This window comes from Pteropus vampyrus, unplaced genomic scaffold (assembly GCF_000151845.1).
Source record: "Pteropus vampyrus isolate Shadow unplaced genomic scaffold, Pvam_2.0 Scaffold246, whole genome shotgun sequence".
NCBI classification, from domain to species: Eukaryota; Metazoa; Chordata; class Mammalia; order Chiroptera; family Pteropodidae; genus Pteropus; species Pteropus vampyrus.
This window is the reverse complement of record NW_011889027.1, coordinates 102,762-109,674: the sequence shown is the minus strand read 5'-3', so window position 1 is coordinate 109,674 and position 6,913 is coordinate 102,762. Positions and strand designations below refer to the sequence as shown.

The 6,913-nt window shown below is 47.6% G+C and overlaps 1 non-coding gene and 1 pseudogene across 1 annotated transcript; both read left to right on the top strand.

Moving 5' to 3' along the window:
* The first annotated feature begins 517 nt into the window (after nucleotides 1–517).
* On the top strand, nucleotides 518–590 carry TRNAV-CAC. The gene has a single exon. It is a non-coding gene; the product is annotated as a tRNA-Val (tRNA).
* A 4,267-nt stretch (nucleotides 591–4,857) lies between these two features.
* On the top strand, nucleotides 4,858–4,976 carry LOC111729100 (annotated as a pseudogene).
* Nucleotides 4,977–6,913: the final 1,937 nt, after the last annotated feature.

Below are 6,913 nucleotides of genomic sequence, written 5' to 3'. Positions count from 1 at the left end.
CCCCTTCCCAAGCCAGTGCCGGGAGCAGCCTGTGTCGCGTAAAGGCTGCTTCCAGCAGCAGGTCATTTAAAAACATGCTTGACGTCGAGACCCCATAGTGAAATATCATCTGCAATTCTGAACCCCTCCTTAATCCATCCTCCCTGCCAGTGCCCTAGGGGCCCATATCTTAGAACGAACCTGGGAGCACGCTTGCCCTGTTTCTCCAGGGTTACCATAATGCAAAGCTTGCTGCTCCAGGCCGTTTTACCCATCCTGGATTTCAGAGGGACCTATCAAGCTGAAAACCGATGGTGGGATTTTTCAGATTCCAAATTACATAACTTTTACATCCTGATTAGGGTAAACTTGGTTCCTATCACAGGTCCATCAAATTATTAAGGCCGAAAATGTAGGGTGTCATGGATGCATCCTGAATCTTTGAACTAGGAGGTAAAAGAGAGAAAACGAATGTTATATAAATCGCCCACCACTGGCGTAGCACAGAAGGATTAAGAAAACAGTAATTTAAACACGTGGTTCCATAGTGTAGCGGTCAGCACATCTGCTTCACACGCAGAAGGTCCTGGGTTCACACCCCAGTGGAGCCACAGTCCATGGTCTGTGGCCATGCCACCCTGAACAAGCCCGATGTCTGATCCTGGAAGCTAAGCAGGGTCGGGACTGGTTAGTACTTGGATGGGAGACCACCAAAGAAGATCAGGTGCTATAGGCATAAATAATAATAAATAATAATAAAAAAAGAAAATATTAATTTAAAACTACCAAAAAAAGCCCCTACCAATTCTATTTTAAAGATTATACTTACTTTCAATATTAACAACTAGAGACTTCTGTTGCCTGTAATTATAATGAAAATTAACAGAGTTAGATTGCCTCAGCAAAAGCTAGCGTAATAAACTCTTTTTGACATTAATTCATGAGTCGCACCCCAGCCCCAGCTGGCACCTAGAAAGCTGGTAGGTTGAGCATGAAATAGTCTCTCTCTGCAGAGATGATTAGTACATACTTCACATCACGTGTCACGTTTTTGTTGTCGCCAATTTAAGTGATTAGAAAAAATAGCTAAGAAAATGCTGGGGATGTTTACTTAGAAGGTAATAATTAAACAGGACACAGGAGTGTGGAGCAGACAGTATCATTCCACGCGGCCGACCCGAGGGCACCCTGCATAAGTGACTGGGCTTTTGTTTCTGCCCACACGGCTACAGTGCATTTCGTGAGAACGGTAACAGGGAGCGCTGGATCCGGGCTGTGGATCACAGTCACTGTGGAACGTTAGAATCACATGGAGAACTTTATAAATACCCGAAGCCTTGCTCTACCCCAGCTCGGCTCATCGCAGGGTTCTTGACGTGGGGCTCTGGGGACACAGCCCTTGGGCCGGGCTGGATGGGGCACAGCGTTGACTCAGGAACCATAAAACCGACACCCGTGGTGAGAGCTCAACCAACCAGGAGCCGGAGGCCGGCAATGAAGGAGAGATGCTGCACGACGGATGTGCGGGTCAGTCGCTCTTTCGAAAGCAGAAGGTGTGATGGGGTCGGTAGCAGACAAGGAAGGCGTCAGGAAAACCTATCATCAGAAAAGCGAGTTGCAGTGAAATCGTGGAGCTTAATGTGGGTCAAAATGAATCCTGGGAGCCGGGAGCCCGTTCTCAGACGATGCCCGTATCTTTCCAGAGCAGGGAGGGAGGTTTCAATCCACAGTGCCCAGAAGCCAGTCTCCCGCGGATGAAGTAAGATCCCCTCCATAGAAACGATCCGGGAGCAGGTGCAGAGTCCTCTGGGAGGTGTGTTTTAGAGAGGACCAGCTGGTGTTTAATTCTGTCCAGTCTGACAAAGATGATCAGAGGTAACTCGAAAGCCTACAGGAGACGCGCAGCCCTGTGTCACGGTCTTGGCAGAGGAGGGCTGTCTTCGGAGCAGCACGCCCGGAAGGTAGACCAGGTGGCCGGGGCTACCGGGATCCCGTTATAAGGTCACTCATGAGCAGGAGACACAAAAGGCAGAACTCTGACCGCTGGCAGTGGCTGCTGAGGCTGTTCCTTGCTCTCTCTGGTCCCAGGGACCCTGCGGCTCACAGGAGCCACACACAGTGAGGGACGCTCCAGCGTCCTCAACTGAATCTAGGCGACCGACTTCCAGAAACATGAGCCCCCCGTCGCAGACCCGTTAATGACTTTATGGAAATGTGGGTTAAACATGAATGCACAGACTGATGATTTATATGGCAGAGGGAGTATTCCTTTTATACAAAAGCTTTCTTTTATTTAATTCTCGTCTAACGCATGCATAACACAATTCTGTTTTGAGAAAAATCGATACTCAAAACAATGAGAACAACAACTTTTTAGGAATGAACTTATTGCCTAAAACACTATATTCTTATATAATCAGAAGTCAGACTGGCAGGATAAAAAATTGTCTAAGGCACACGTTCTGTTTGGGTCAGGGATTCCCGTTTATCTGAAAGTAATTACACTTGTGGGTTTTTTTTTTTTTTTTTTTTGGTCATTACAATTTTATAAGTAAAGCCCATTTTTAATTTTGCCTCTTTTTAAGTTCTTTAACCTTGTATGTAACAGTTCGTTTATTTTATTTTACTTTTGGTCCCTTTACCCATCCTCTTTATTGTTATAGTTGTCATAGGTGTTACATCTCATACGCGGGACAGTTTGTTTATAAACGGGGTCGCTGGGAGTCGGGTGCTGCCTCTGCTCTTGCTGAAACGCCGTAAGCAGAGATTTAATGCCTGTTTTCCCATTCCTTCGTACTGATGGCCCCGGTCACATAGAATGAACCGGAAAATGTGGCAGAATCATCTTTCCAGTCATTTCTTGTGCTATTTCAGCCCTGGCCAGATTGGATCCAGGCTCAAATTGTTTCCAATATTGCTTTCTGAATTGAATTTCAATTTTCTGGGGCGTACGAATACACCTGTGCCCTCAGAAGAGCGTGTTTTTTTCTTCCGTCTGAAACCGTCGTAAAGTAGTGTCTAAAAGGGCTTTCCGTGGGCCCCGTTCAGACGCTCTTATCAATACACGCAGGAGCCTGCGGCTGACTTCATGGAACTTTCCAAGTCGTGGACACGACTGAGATAATTTAAAATTTTTTCCCCCGTTACTGGGGAGAGATCTTAGGCTCGAATTAACTTGCGATTTGAAATGAAAGCAGAGAGGACAAAGTGCCACCGTTTGTCAGTCGTTCCCTGAGTTGTGAGAAGCAGCAGAAGAGTGAGCCTCACGTGTGCCCAGGACGGGTCACCACAGATGCGACTCTGGGGCCTGGGACGCGGCACCTTCTGGCCTGGTGTCTCGCTTCTCTCCGAAGTCCTTCGAAAGGGACGCAAGCCCCCTTCTGAGAAAAAACAGCATCAATTTTCTCGTACAAATCTGCAAGATAAAGCAAGGAAAAGCTCGTTCAGGGGACCGTGTAGGTGCTGCTGTTGCCGCGGAGGGCAGTGCCGTGGGCCACGGAGAAGCACGCGGCCAGCTCCAGCTGAACTTACTCATTTCCCGCATTTTGGGGGAGGGGGGTGAGGACAGCGAGGGAAAGATGGAATTCGGTGTGGGCTCTAGTGCACAAAGAAAACAACGCGGAAAATCGGGCCTCGTTGTCATTCCCAGAGACGTCTCTCCCAGTGCGAGATGCTTGCTGAACAATGAATGTTTTCTGTTTTCGCTGGTTTAGGATGTGGAAACTAAGTGACATGCTCATGCTACCTGGGTCAAACAGGCGATCGGGTTTGTAGCTCGGCTGCCACACATCTCCCAAAGTAGCCGGCGAACCCATCGACGGGGGTTTCCTTTTGAAGCAGAAACAGCTTAGGAAGGCAAGGGGCCGCGAGCCCTTTGCAGACCGGGGGTCGCCGGCACAATCATCATACACGATGTGATGGCCTTGGGTTCGTCCCCCTAACTCGGCTTTTCTCCCACGTGTAACCCCTCTTCTTCTGTTGTTTGTGGGGCCGTTCCTAGCTGAATGCGTTCATCGGTAGAAGAACATTTTGCAAGGAGCTCGCAGGCCTTTCACTGTGGTGAGACTGAGTGTACGACTAACTGTGATTAAAAGAGTGAGGGCCGACTGTCCCTCGAAGCCCTGCTCTGACGTCAGCTCTCTGAGCCCCAGGGCAGCCCCCCGGGGGAACCCTGCAGCCCCATGTTACTGTTCCCTAGATCCGGCGTGAGGCCAAGACCCAGCGTCATGCTCGGGGCACAAAGACAACCACGATGCCTGACGGAATGAGACGGAGATGCTGAAGAGCAGCGAACCCTCCCAAGGAGATGCCATTGGTATGCAGCAGATTCCTTAGCTTGAACATGAGATAAATGGGGTCACATTGCTCTCCGAGCGTGGCTGCGGAATAAACTTTGCGCATAAAATATAATCAAAGTAGAAAACACGATTTGACTGAGAAATGTAAATCAGGCTGCAGACAGTTGTATATTCATGTTTCAGTAGATTTTAACACTACGGCGTCAAGAAGACCTCTACTCAGTGAGAAAAATGCTGAGATTAAGTTATTTTGCACATAAAAAGAAACGTTTCTTTTCAGATATTTTGTATTAACATTTATTTTTACTAAGTCAAAAGAAAACAAAAAACACTGGTATAGTTGGAGTTGACTGAGGTGCAGCAAACTGGTTATACCCTGGAAATTCCTTCGACACATTCAAAAATCAGAACAGAGATAGATCTACACAAACTTTTAAGTTTCAAAATTTCCATGAAATACTGTTATTTTAGTTAATATGATAGAACCAATTGGCACATGTCCACATAAATAAAATGTATTTCGGGGTAGGTATAAACTTGATAAATCTAAATGCTGGTATATATAATAAAAATCTTAATTGTCTACAGCCATGGTACCCTGAACAAGCCCGATCCCATCTGATCACGGAAGCTAAGCAGGGTCGGGCCTGGTTAGTACTTGGATGGGAGGCCACCTAGGAAGACCGGGTGCTATAGGCGTAAATAATAAAAAATAAGGGATTGTAAGCTGACAAGGTCGACCAAGGGTTGCCTCGCCAAAAAAAAAAAAAAAGAAAATCTTAATTGTCCATACTTCATGTTTTTAAACTGCGTTCTGTAAGTATTAAATATTTGGTCTTTGCTACAGTCCTTTAGATACATATTATTTTCTTCATTTAAATTTTATATATTTCTTATTCACGATCAAAGACTTAAGAAATTTAAGTAAGCAAAACCATAATACCGTTATTTTCAGATGAAGTATGTAAAAATACACACCTTAGTCTAGAATATTACAACTAGGAAAAGCCAGAATGAGTCTTGAATCTGACTGTTTATAACTCGATGCTCTTCTCCTGGAGAAGAAAGCGAGAAAGGTTTCTAGTCCTTTCTCTTCACGTTTCTAAAGCTCCCTTGTCCCTGCCGGCTTTATCGTTGATCTGGGCTGCTAAGCCGTAGTTGGTCCAGGGAAAAATGTGCTTCGTTCACCTCTGCAACTCAGCACCTTCAGAACGCACGGCATGTGTTAGACACATTCTGAATTTGGGGATGATCCGATTATGACATCCTCGGTGGCTTCGGCTAGTAGACGTGACTCTGTCTGTCTCAGGTGCCTGGCGTTTGTGTTGAGTGATTGGGTCTGCTGTTTTGTGGTCGAAAGCAGATGGTGTCTGTTGAGCCTGGAAGAACTTGCCTGGAGGAAAAAATAATTACCTAAATGCCTAGATTTTTCATGAGCCTGTCAGCACAGCTGGCTGCTGACGGTATTCTCGAAAGAGCCAAACTTGTCTTTGGTCCCTTAACTGTGTTCCATCCTTTGTCATCTTACTTTGTAAAAGTCAGCTTTCAAAAGAAAAAAGAAAGGAAAGAATAAATATTTATACGTGATTCGCATTGAATTTTACCTGGGAAGTTTGGCTGCCTACGAATCGTGCTCATGTTTGATCTTGAAAAGTCTTCGTTTGTGGCAGAGCCTGTCAGCCCCGTCCCTCTGTGGGCAAAAGCCGCCAGGGAAATGGCACAGTGCGTGTCAGCACTTCACTCCCACGATCCAGAAATCCTCGCTGCAGACTCCAAGTGCTCGTCGATGCCCCCGTTTCACAGAGAAAGGAAACAAGCTTCGGGAAGGTTAAACGCTTCGTCCGCGGTCTACACTGCTCGTCACTGAAAAAAACCCAGATGGCAGGTGAGACATGCGGCGCTCCTCCAGCCTTTCCCTGCCCCCCGGGAGAGGTGAGGGGGGCTCATCCCCACGAGGTTCCGCACACCCGTCTTCCCATCCAGCTCTGCTTCGCCCGTGAACCGCGACCTCGTGTCAGGAAGGCTGGACGCATTTCACCAGAGATGCTTGCATGTTCTCTAATAATTATATTTAGACCATACATTTTCTTTTCTAAGTCCCCTCTTGCAAAGGGGTCATCAGACCGAAGCCCAGAGGCCGAGTCTGGCGCGTAGCACGTGGTGGTTGCTGTTGCTGCCTTTATAAGTAAAGTTTTATTGGAACACAGCCATGCTTGTTCATTCGCACATTATCTGGGGCCACGTTGGGGCTCCGGCAGCGGGGCCGTTTGCTGGGAACAGACACCACGTGGACCACGGAGCCTGAGTGTTTACATCTGGCTCTTCGTGGGAAGCGTCGGCTGCAAGTGGAGGTCACGCAGTTTCCCGGGTGCTTCGGGAGTTAAGATGAGTCCGCAAGCTCTTTCCTGACGGAACGAAGATGAAACGGACACCGCTCAGGTGCTGGCTTCGCGTCATCATGCTCAGTGGTGGGCGGAGGGCCCGAGGGCGCGGATAAGTAAGCCGTGCTTTCCCCCTGGGACTCAGAGAAGACGTAAACACAGGGAAACCGGATCTGGCCATTGAGGGTGGGTAGAGTCCTCAGAGACCACACGGAGAGGTCACCCTTGGAGAGGGCAGCCAGAAAGGGGGCTGAG